Raw genomic sequence first — 12264 nt, 5'->3', positions numbered from 1 at the left:
TCCTCCTCACTGTTCTACATTCACCTTGATCTTCCTATCACTGAAAGCTGCTTTAGCCTCTGGTTACCAAGCACTTAGTTATTAGTTCTTTCCTTCTTAGAGGCCCAGCTCTGAGTAATCAAGAGTCTCATCTGTTTTGCTGAAGGGGACAGAATTCTGAAACTTGGCAGCTGGCAGGTCTTTTTCTCTAGGTCTGGTGGGTTTCCTCAGAGAAGAATCCTCAGATCTCCTGGCTGATGTTACTGGTCTCACTTCCACTGTTTCAGGAATCAAGAGAAGGAAGACAATGGAAGATCTTACTATTCAGCATGTGGGCATTCACTTGATTCCCAATTTTCAATAAGGTACCATTTTCCTGCTCTTAGCAAACACTTCCAAAAGAGACCTTTCCTCTAGCCAGATACATTCCTCCCCATAATGATTAGGGGCCGTGGTCACCATCACATCCTGACATACTTCTGTGACTTTGAGGGTCAGGGGGCAAAGGATGGACTTAGTCCCTCTTTTCCCAAGAGGCCTATAGACTCTCTACAAGCAATCCTTCTCCAGCAACCCTTAAACTCCAAATATCAGTATTTCCTCCCTAAAAAGGTTGACTACTCAGCTTTACCTGACACTCTGAGACATCCCTGACTGTACATATACCATAGCCCAAATCTTGTGCCCAGAAATGGCTCAATGTGCTGTGGGATGGAAGACTTCTTTCCACCCTGTCCTCGTGCCCTGCTCTGTCCTGTAATAAAGAGATTTTTCCTGCTGGTACAGAATAGGCATATGTTTTACATTACCTTAAAAAAATTTTAAACTATAAATATATGGTTTTAAGACAAATAACTACAGGGACTTCATAGTCTTCCTGCAGTCCAGTGGTTAGGACTCCACGCTTCCACTGTCAGGGGCCAGGGTTTGATCCCTGGTTGGGGAACTAAGATCCCACAAGCTGCATGGCAAGACCAAAAAATAAAGAGAGCTTAAAACAGAAAAAAGAACTACAAAACCATCTAGCAAGTAGGATATGTTATAATCTAGAGAAGAATTTCATAGGACAGATGCATAGTATAAATGATGCTACTACCCATGTTCAGACAGATATCCACAGGAAGCCCAGAGAGGGCACAGTTTCCCACCACAAAAGTCAATAATGAAAATTTGCCTGGCACGCCACAATCTGTAGCTTCTCCCTTTCTCCTTGACTGCCTTCTTAAGTTGGCATTCAAATGTACGCTTAGGACTTACCTGTCTTAAAAACTTCCTCTTGACCCTCATCTCCCTCCACTTGTCACTCTATACTAACATCTTAAAGGCCAACCATAAAGAGTACTCTTCTTGCATTCTCTCCAAGACTTCATTAACCCCTCACTCATCAATTCTCTAAAATGTGGCATCCACTCCCATAACGCCAATGAAACTCTTCTTGCCAATACCAATAACAACCTTGTCCACACTTTCAGCATCATCTTCGTCTCCAACCTCCCCCTTACCCTAACAATTACTGGACAATTACTGAGCTGGTCAATTTCACCTCCTTTACATCTCTGGAACCCATCCACTTCTCTCCATTATTTCACCACTGGATTACTCTAACAGATCTCCCCAATTCGAGTCTTGCCCTCTGCCCAGCACCTAGAATGACATCTGATCACGTCACATCCCTGCTTAAACTACTTTTGTGGCATCTCACTGCCCTTGAAATAGCTTTCCAAATCCTTATCAGAGCTTATATAAGGCCTTCACGATCTGGTCCAACAGTAAGGATGAGAAATCGGTCATTCAGAGGGGTCAGGAGACTTGCTGCCACTGCCAGTTCCCCAGCCCTGGGACTAGAGTCTGAATCCAGGTCCTCATCTCTAAACCCCACCTCATTCTGCTCCTGGTGGATTAGTTCTTGAGTTGTCTATTCCACATGATCCATCCTCCTTGTCATTTCTATTAAGAAATGGGACCAAGACTTGATGACAGGTAAAGAAACGTGGAGTTGGAGGCTTGCTCAATGTCACCCATTTCCTCAGGGGCCCAGCATGACTCACCCTGAGCTCTGTGCTCCATCTGCTCTTCTGCAGGGCTTCCCAAATCGCAGGTGCTAACCAGAGTAGTTTCCCTCCACAGGTAGAGTTGGGTGGTACATACAGAGTTGGGGGGGGCGGCGCGCAGCGGGGGCGCGGGGGCAGCATTTACAGAGCGCTGAACTCAGAAGACCTGGGCTCTAGTCTACAAACTATGTAGATCTATTCAAGTCTTTCACTTGGCTGAATTCTTGATTTCTTCCTTTGTTAAATGCAGCTGCAATACAGTCACGTGTGCACATGTGTGTATGTATGTACACACACAGGGTAAATGTAATGCTTATTCTGCCTCTCAGAGCTCTTGTGGAAATCAAGTGAGAAGAGAAACAGGAAAGGACTGTACAAATATGTTATTAGTATAACAAAGGCAGGTTTAAAAGTAAAAGTCTAGAGCATGCTTAACCAAAGAGGGCATTACTGCATTCCTGTTTGCTCTTTAAAAAGTCAGTTCTCACCCGTCAAGTAGGAGTGAGACGTAAGTCAGGCTTTCTCCTGTAACGTGATCAAGAATTCTAAAATGGCAGATATTCTAAGATACTCTCTTCTTGAAGACTATTTTCCCTATTCTCAATTCCAAAGAAAGAACATATGAATATTGCTTCTTTTCTAGATTATCTAAAACTGATAAAGGCAACTGTTTTGCAGTTCTGAAACTATACAGACCAAGGTGAGTTGTAACTATCACTTATGGTTTAATAATGTTTCCAAGTTTTCATTATTTTAGCCCTTTTATTAAGAGGATTTTCTACTTTAAGATAAAATCCCCAGGTCACTAACAAATGATAGCATAAAAAGTCCTCTTCAAAAAATAGGTGATAGGATTTAGAGTTAATTCATGCTTTCAACCAAAATCAACGAAAAAACATTTTTCACCATTAACAATGAAGCATACTTAATTTATTGCTTGAGTTGCTTTAATCACTTGGAAGGAAGCTTTCAGCTATCTTCCTAAATAGTTACTTTTCTAATCTCTCATCTCTAGGCAAGGATTTTCTCTTCCTAGTTCACTGAACAAATCCTTTCACAGCAAAGTTATTTCCTTAAAATAACTTTAACCCACAAATCCTCCTGGTTAACATCTTTGTCAAACATGTTCACAGGCACTTAAACTGCCACTGGTTGGCTTTCAGACACATGCTTTATGTCCCTGTATAATTAGTTTCATGAATCATCTCAATAACTGATTAATTAGACACCAAATTGATTGTCTGAAATTTAGAACGTATCTTGTCAGACATATAACTACAGTCAATCTACACAAAACTAACAAGCCTCACAGTCAAAAGTCAGGAAATCACAACAGGAAAAGGATGGATCAAGGTTTTATTTTGAGAAGAGCAAAATAACTGTAGAGATGGATTAAAAACTGGAACATCTTTAACGGCTATCACCCCTGCTGGAACAGTGTTCTAAAAATATTTATGATGAGAACCTAAATTATAACTAATAGATTTTTTGATATATTATGTACTAGAAGGCCAAAATCAGCAGGAAATCTAACTAATTAATGCAGTCACTATAAAATAGTAATTGACATCAAACGTTGGATAAAATGAAATTTTAAGAACTTTAATCTCTTCCTTTAAATTAAAGATAGTAAATGAAACTCCTCTGTAAAATATCTTTTAAGAGTCACTGTAACTGCAAGAGGCATATTATTAATTCAATAGATTTAGTTATTAATTATAAGTGAATAACTTCTACAGACAGAATTGACTGGCAACGTATCAAGTCAGTGTGCTAGGGTTTTAAACTAACAACTGAAGAATTTTTGTTTCCTAGATTATTTTCCATTCAAGGAAATTATTAAGATAAATAAAATAATATCAGGGTATATTTAATATGCCCATTCCAAAAGGAATTACCTTTTTAAGGTGCACATTATCCAATCTTTCAGGATAAATAAGATCCTGCTGAAAATAGTTTGCATGAAAAAGATCAGGGTGGGGAGTAGGAGGGAGAGAGAGGGGGTAGGGAAGAACTGGTCATTAGCTCAGTGAATCGAATGAATCTGGTGATACAGCTACTACAGAAAGCCGCAGAGAGCAAGTGGCTAGGGAGTCCGCACACGAGGACACGGTGAGGCCATCCTGAGAATATCTGATACAGTTCTGCATACGCAATGCCTGAGGAGCTGACAAACTAGATACCAAGTAGAGATATCAACAATCCTGACGTTTGGGGATGGAGATCTCAGATCATGCCACAATAAAAAGGGAGATTTACCTTGTCTTGCTTCAAGGAGCAGAATATTAAGCAACGGGAGAATTAGAGAGAGCTAGAATTTAGTTTCGTGGAAGAAAAAAAGGATCTAAACATCAGACTTGTCTGAACGGAATGGGATTCTAAGCAAGCGGTGAGCAATGAATGTTAAAGTGGCATCTGGATGCCCGTCTGACACGATTCTATAAAATGGTCCTGCAGTGGCAAATACACCAGTGAAATTGAGAAAGGTTCAAAGCAGTATTAAGAAATAACTCAAAACTTTATCAATTTCCAGCGATTTGTCCAAGTCATTGCTCTGAGTGATTCTCACACTGAAACCTAAAAATACTGGGGAAAGCATTAAAAAATAGCTAGCTATGACCTGATTGGTTAGTAAGGCATATTGGAAGCCAAAGATAAGTGAAAGCAGGAGACTCAAGAGTCGCGGGTTCGATCCCTGAGTCAGAAGGATCTCCTGGAATAGGAAATGACACTCCACTCCAGTATTCTTGCCTGGAAAATTCCATGGGCAGAGGAGCCTGGCGGCCTATAGTCCACCAGGCTCCTCTGTCCATGGGGCTGCCAAGATTTGGACACGACTAAGCGACTGAGCACACACACAAACACAAACAAGAGACTAGAAGTGCTTTCTGTCTTGGGCGCAATTGCTGGTCTGGGTGGACTTCCGCTTTTGTTTTCACAGTCTCACAGTGGTGCTAGAGGCAGGGAAAAACAAAACAAAAACCTCCCAAAAGGAGCTTCTTTGGGGACAAACCAGGGGACCACACCCTCAGTGTTTGATAGAAGTAAACTGATACTTCAGGACTACAAAGACAATTGCCTGCCTCAAATCGTGGTGCTAAGTGAAGAGAGGAGATTACTGTACCTCCAAGAATTCAGAACCACAAGTCAGGCTTTATACAAGTTTGTGGCAGAAATAACTTGAGCTCCAAAACACCTCAAGTTGAAAGCTGAGTTTCTGGGGATTCTGAAGGTCGGAGAGGACTCCATTCATCTGGGAGAAGCAAAGGCAATTACTCTCTTGGGAAATCCACCCTCAACTCTGATGGGAGAAAATTCCCACAGATAGAATCTAAGGATTATGAATTCACAGTGAAAACTGAAAAAAACAACAACAACAACACACAAATGTAAGACACCATGAGTTAAGAGCCAGCAAAAACCGAGAATCAGAATTACAAAAGCTTTAGCTACTGCATTTGTCAAAAACAGAATTGAGGCAGATGACATGTATAAACATGTACCATACACACGATACTCTAAGCTGGCTAGGATTCTGCATAGGCTGAGTCTCATTCATTCTTCAAAAGCATCTTACTATTAGAACTGTTGTAAAAGTTAATACTTACAGCATAATCAAAACCTGAGTATCAAAGTCTCTTCCTGGTAATCATTAGACTAGCTTATTTATGTACAAAGAGTTGTAGCTAGAACAAGGCTGTGGAAGTTCTTGTCTATACATGTCTGTATACACATGTTTTACCTTTTTTAAGTGGACCAGTTTTAAAGTCTTTATTGAATGTGTTACAATATTGCTTCTGTTTTATGGCTTGGTTTTTTTTGGCCACAAGGCATTGTAGGCTCTTAGCTCCCTGACCAAGGATCGAACCCACACCCCCTGCATTGGAAGGCAAGGTCTCAGTCACTGGATCACCAGCGAAGTCCTGAACATGTATTTTAAATCAACAAGTATGCTTATTTTGAAACATCCTAGCATAGGTAGAAGTGGTTAAACTTACAAACTGATTCTATCAAACTCACAAAAGAGTTGTTTAAGCAAAAATTACAACAAATACAAAACGTGTTAGAGTGATACCTGAATTCTGCAGCAGCTGTTGCCACTTGGAAATTCTCACCCTCACGCTAAACTCATTTGCCACTTTCACTGTCAAAGGCAATCGAGGAAAAAGGGGAAATGGTCTTACTGGTATGGGTTCCAAGTCAGAGTCTTCAGCTAACAGAATGTGGAACTAAAACAAAACCAAACACTGGGAAATTTCACTACAAAACAGAGAGGTTAACCCAAGTTTAAAGTGGACTCTCCATTACCCAATGCTCTTTCCTTAGCGCTCGAGTTGAATACTAATGTGCATCTATAGAACGTGTCAGGCAAAGTCATCCAAGGACAGCAGCATTCTCGTGCCACTGGTTTCAATGACCCCATAAAAAGATACCTGGTGCTGCTTGAAGTTCAGGACCCTGGCAGTGCCTCATACGGTTCCTTCTCTGGGAAAGTTTGCCACGGTCCAAACACTATTAACCCTCAAAAGTGGATGGTGATGAGTCAGAGGGATGAATAGAAATAGGTTTATTAGACTGATGCAATACACATGGGAACAGATGTTAAACTGGAGCTTTGAACCTGTCAAATGTTCAGTCGAGTTTAAACAAGGTTATGCAGCTAGAAGCTCCTAATGCAACCTCTTCCAATATCCCACCAAATATCTAGGAAAATGCAGACAAAGAGGCATGAGGGAGTGGAGTCCCACTAGCACCAAAACAAATGCAAAAGCAAATTCCAAAAGTTAAACTACTTCCAGAATTTGATTCCTGTAGTCATAAAACTAATCCAAGTGAATTAAAAGCAGCGTGCACACACATGCGCTCACATACGCACGCACACACAGAGACCTAACCCCAGCATCCAGAAACAGGATATGCCTTTGCACCTGAAAGTATGCAGAAATGCCTCTCCCTTCAGCACCTCCTCTGTGGTTTAAAAGCAGGATGGGATGAGCCAACTAGAAAACTGTGCCGATACCTCTCTTCTGCAGGGGAGATGCTCATGCATTAGAAAGGAAAACATTCATCCTCCGACCTTTCATAAAACTGCAAGATTTAGATCTGCCATGACTCTCCATGAACAGGTCCCGCTCATCCAACTGCATCCTGAGTGGTGAGGCTCAGGCTGCATGATTCTGACACGGCCATGCCCTGTACACGAGTGACCATGCCAGGGCCGGCAGTCTGAGTCTGGGGCAGTCAGTTCACAGGCTGGCCGGTGGCTCTAGGCCTGGCTCTGAAAAGGCATCTAAGTGACACACAGACGTGCCACCCCTCAGCACAGAGAGAAGGTGAGAGCTGGCAAGGTGAACCGGGGTTTCAGAAGACAACAGGGACCACCTCCAGGTTGAAGGCACAAGCATGGAGAACCTACATAGCAGAGAGATGAAGGGAGAAAAGAGACCGGAGTAGACTCACAAAGACAATAAGCAAGAACAAGAGAGGCCCAGCTGCCCTAAACTCCCCCAAGAACTCTCAGCGGTGACTTTATAGCTCCTTGTCCCCAGTCAACCCTACCTGACCTAGCTCTAGGATATTTCTCGCGAGCTCAGTCGCTTCAGTCATGTCCGACTCTTTGCCACCCTATGGACTGTAGCCTGCCAGGCTCCTCTGTCCATGGGATTCTCCAGGCAAGAATACTGTAGTGGGTTGCCCTGCCCTTCTCCAGGGGATCTTCCTGACCCAGGGATCAAATCCCCGTCTCCTGTGTCTCCTGCACTGCAGGCAGATTCTTTACTCACTGAGCCATCTGGGAAGCCTTAGGATGTTTCTTCTGGCATCAGAAAAGTCCCAACCACAACACAGCAACCACCCCTGGCATCTTGACGTGTTTTTGGCCACCACAAAGGCCAAGATCATCATCAACTGATGTACTGATGCTGTACAGAGGATTCTGTACAAGAAAGGAGAGAGAAAGGTCAGAACAAACATTGAAGAACTCTCTAGTATTTCATTCAGTGAACACAGGAAATGATCCACTGCTGGGAAACCAAAGCAAATATGCACGTTATCTCTCAGCTCATATAGGATGGTTTATTTTGGGGCAAGTCCCCTTAGAACAGGAGATGACTGTGTAACAAATCCTAAAGCAGTAAGGTCCTATCAAAGTTACCACAGCACTGCCGAGGAGAGTGGACCACATGCACTGAGCGATCACAGTAAGATTTCTGTCTCCCTCTAAGAAAAACGTGCGTTTTTAAAGATTTCGGTGAAAAGTATCCGAATATGGAGAGAGATGTTCTGACACTATATGTGTCATGGTTAATATTTTTTCTTAACATTGTGGTCTTATTAACTACTTCTGGAGCAGTTAACAACTCATCTGCTACAGCGTCAACTTTCTGTCAGGAGGTGATATGAAAGGAATAACTCCTGAGTTCTTCTGACACGCCTTCGTCATGTTCTGAGCCCTTCCTTACTTTTTCAGACAACATAATGTTGGGGCTCACCTTGCACCTTCCCTCCTCAGGCCCTGGACTTGGGTCGTTTCTCCAAGGAGTCCTGGTTCCTTTCAGAGAAGAATGGTCTTTAGCCACTAAGATCTCTATCCTGGGTGGGCTCACCGCCGCTGGAGCGCTGCTCCCCTCAGGCCGTCAGAGCACACACCTGGGCGCTGCACTGAGGAGAGAGGCACTGCCTCTTGTGTCTCTGTATGTCCAAGTTTGTAGAGGTCCATGAGTTCATACCGATACCTCCAATTTCAACCTGGCACCACAGCATTTACTCTAGTTCTCTCCCTTCCCATATTTGTAATTCCCCTCTCAGAAGTGAGAAACCTGGCTTCCATTTTCCCTGATGTACTTAACGTATTCGGTCCAACTTATATGCACTTCATCTCAATGCTGACTGACTCTGATCCCGGTAGGGAAAACTCCTCATTCTATTTGGGCATCAAACAGGTTAATACTGCCATACGCCACACCACCCAGGTCCCATCTCACCCCTCAGGATCTAACACCCCACACCAGGCTGCCCTCCTTACCCCAAACCAGGTCACAGCCGCGCCCCGCTCCCCCCGTGTGGCTGCCTTCCTCAGGTTCTGACAGCAGTGCTGGGCTGTCCCTCTTAAGATGACACCCTCTTCACCCCAGCTGTATCACCATGGTCCACACCCACTTCTTTCCCACACAGCTACCTTGCCTGGTCCCACCTAGTGGCTTCCGGGCTGAACTGCTGAGGAAGTAGAAGGAGAAGAATTTGGTAATAATTTTAATATAGAAGAAGAAAGGTATAAGAAAAATGCCAGATTGGTATATCTCTGAAATCTCTGCAAGACAAATTAAAAAAAAAATAAAATATAACTAATGACAAGCGGTACATTTTCATTTTATACAACAGTCACAGTCCTGAAAATTTCCACAGACATTTAAGTTTTTGTACAGAAAACTCATTTTAGAGTCCTGGGGGCCTTCTATTTAAAAGAACACTGTGTGGCAAGTTATTTCATCATAACTAATAGCAAAAAGTTGTTTTGTAGTGTGAATAATCCCTCCTAAAGTGTCTGTTCTGTAAAAGTTGATTTTCACGAAACATGGTCATTTAAGTGCTGGTTAAAGTAAGATATAAAGTTCACTAAATACTAGTCAACGTACCCTAGAATTTTACAACGTATGCTTAAGCAAACAAAACAGAACACCAGTCCATTGTAACATAGAAGCCCCAAAGTGTGATTTTTTTTCTCCAATAAAATGAATGAAAAGGTCCATTCAGGAAGTTTTAATAGCTCACAAATAACTGTCACCTTAACCCAAGTGTCAATACATCTATGTCTGGAAGGGAGACTAAGCCAGGAATTCAAGTAATTTGGGTACAAGCATACGAAATCAACAAAATTGTAGGGATATTTAATTCTCTGTATATTTATTTAGAAATTTGGTCTGAAATCCATCCAGTGTTAGTCACTTCAGTTATGTCTGCCTCTTTGCAACCGCATGGACTGTAGCCCACCAGGCTCCTCTGTCCATGAATTCTCCAGCCAAGAATACTGAAGTGGGTTGCCATTCCCTTCTCCAGGGGATCTTCCTGACCCAGGGATTGAACTTGGGTCTCCAGCACTGCAGGCAGATTCTTTACCATCTGAGCCACCAGGAAAGCCCCGAAATCCATCCAAGTGGCTTAGGAAAAAAAGCACAATGATGAATTAACAGGGTACCTCTTTACTCCTGATAACTGGAATCCAAAGACTCTTCTGGAGAGAGGGGACCCATCACATAGATGGAGAGCAGCAATCCTGGGCTGCATTTCCACAGGACACATGGATCCTAAACACTGGAATGGGGATCAGTAGAGTAAGGAGCGGAGAAGGCAATGGCACCTCACTCCAGGACTCTTGCCTGGAAAATCCCATGGACGGAGAAGCCTGGTAGGCTACAGTCCATGGGGTCGCTAAGAGTCGGATGACTAAGCAACTTCACTTTCACTTTTCACTTTCATGCATTGGAGAAGGAAACGGCAACCCACTCCAGTGTTCTTGCCTGGAGAATCCCAGGGACGGGGGAGCCCGGTGGGCTGCCGTCTATGGGGTCACACAGAGTCGGACACGACTGAAGCGACTTAGCAGCAGCAGCAGCAGAGTAGGGAGTGCCCCCCTCCTCACCCTGGGGAAGTGGGCAACCATGGAAGGGCAGTTGTGGGGAAGCACTTTTGGGGGCTGCCCCAAGTCAGAAGGCTTTTCTGCCCAGGTTTCCCCCCATGTTCCTCTGCTAGCTTCTGCTCCTCTAGGACAAGAAAAACAGAATGGAGAAGACCCACAGCAGACTAGGGCTCTCCTGCAGAGGGAATACTGCTGGCCGGGCCCATGGCCCCTGTCTTCCTTCACTGCAGCTCCCCCGCATGTCCGCAGGAGCGCAGCCCAGGACACGGTGCCTTACACAGCAGCACAGGCCCCCACCTGAAAGCACGCCCAGTCCAGGTCAGTGGTGGCACCCTCCCCCATCACCCATGGAACTCCAGGAAAGGCTCAGCACACAGAGGCCGTCTGCAGGGGTTCTTTCTAATTTCCAGTTGCTCCTCTAGCTCTTAAGAGCCTTGGGGTCACTGTCACTTCTGCTTCTTTTACCTCCTTCCTCACTCTGTGCTCAGCTGGAATTCTCAGACACCCAGATTTCTGGAGAAGCCAGCCCATCTGCCTTGCTTCAAAACTGTTCTCCTAACACTGGCCCGATGCCCAACTCAGCCTGGCTCTCCAGAGCCCAAGTTCATACAGCTGCTCGGAACCCTCGGACGGGCCTATCCTTTCCCTGTTTCCCAGGTCAGACTCTGTTCTCTTTGGTCGTCTTTACCAAGGACTGATCACACACACGTGAGGAGATGTTCTTATTCACTTTCTGTGTACAAAGCACCCCGCATTATGGTAGGCTCTGGGGACACATATACCGAAGACACACAGGTATCTGCACACCCCGAGACCCCCAAATTATGCAGAGCCCCAAGGGAGGAACAAACAGATGAGCAGCACAGCTCCTCCGGGACAGGACTGTGTACAGAGCAGGAGGGGACCCGGAGAAGGCAGCAGAGCAGACAGAGGAGAAGACATGGAACCAGGTCTTTACATTTTGATCCAACTATAGTTTTACACGTGGATGTTTTCCGAGTCTCCTAAGCCCAATGAAGAAAAGATTACCTTCTTAAAACGGAGGCTGAGAAACCCTGCACAAAGGTAGCAAAACCTCTGTTACATATAAAATATACCACAAAGGTTCTGACTTGTGTTCACGAGTTAATAATGAAAACAAAATTCTGACAAACTAGAGTGAGTGGAACTCATCCGTGAGCTCAGTTTCTAAAAGGAAAGATAGAAAACATCATATTCTGTTGTAGGAATTCTGTCCTTACTGAACTTTGAACAGATGACCCTTTTCTCAAGAGCCACAATTTTACCAGCTAAATTTCAGAGTGAACTATTAAGGAGCTTTTTTTTTTTTAATTAGTTTATCTATCTATTTTTTAACTTTACAATATTGTATTGGTTTTGCCATATACTGACATGAATCAGCCATGGGTGTACATGTTTTCCCCTTCCAGAACCCCCCTCCCACCTCCCTCCCCATCCCATCCCTCCGGGTCATCCCGGTGCACCAGCCCCAAGCACCCTGTATCATGCATTGAACCTGGACTGGCGATTGGTTTCACATATGATAATTTACATGCTTCAACGGCATTCTTCCATATCATTCCACCCTCGCCCTCTCCC

At 43.9% G+C, this 12264-nt stretch overlaps 1 protein-coding gene and 1 long non-coding RNA gene across 4 annotated transcripts in view; both read right to left on the bottom strand.

The window, feature by feature from the left end:
* The window catches only part of PELI2 (pellino E3 ubiquitin protein ligase family member 2), a 384698-nt gene that overhangs the window by 67211 nt on the left and 305223 nt on the right, over positions 1-12264 (bottom strand). The gene's annotated exons all lie outside the window — the stretch shown is intronic.
* Positions 4038-12264, bottom strand: part of LOC145513376 (uncharacterized) — a 61790-nt gene continuing 53563 nt past the window's right edge. Inside the window, exon 2 of the long non-coding RNA XR_014059341.1 lies at positions 4038-7965. This is a non-coding gene — a long non-coding RNA (uncharacterized LOC145513376). The remainder of the gene's footprint in view (positions 7966-12264) is intronic.

Source organism: Giraffa tippelskirchi, chromosome 7, assembly GCF_054371585.1.
Source record: "Giraffa tippelskirchi isolate mGirTip1 chromosome 7, T2T-mGirTip1v1.2.pri, whole genome shotgun sequence".
NCBI classification, from domain to species: Eukaryota; Metazoa; Chordata; class Mammalia; order Artiodactyla; family Giraffidae; genus Giraffa; species Giraffa tippelskirchi.
This window is presented reverse-complemented; position numbering and strand designations above follow the sequence as displayed.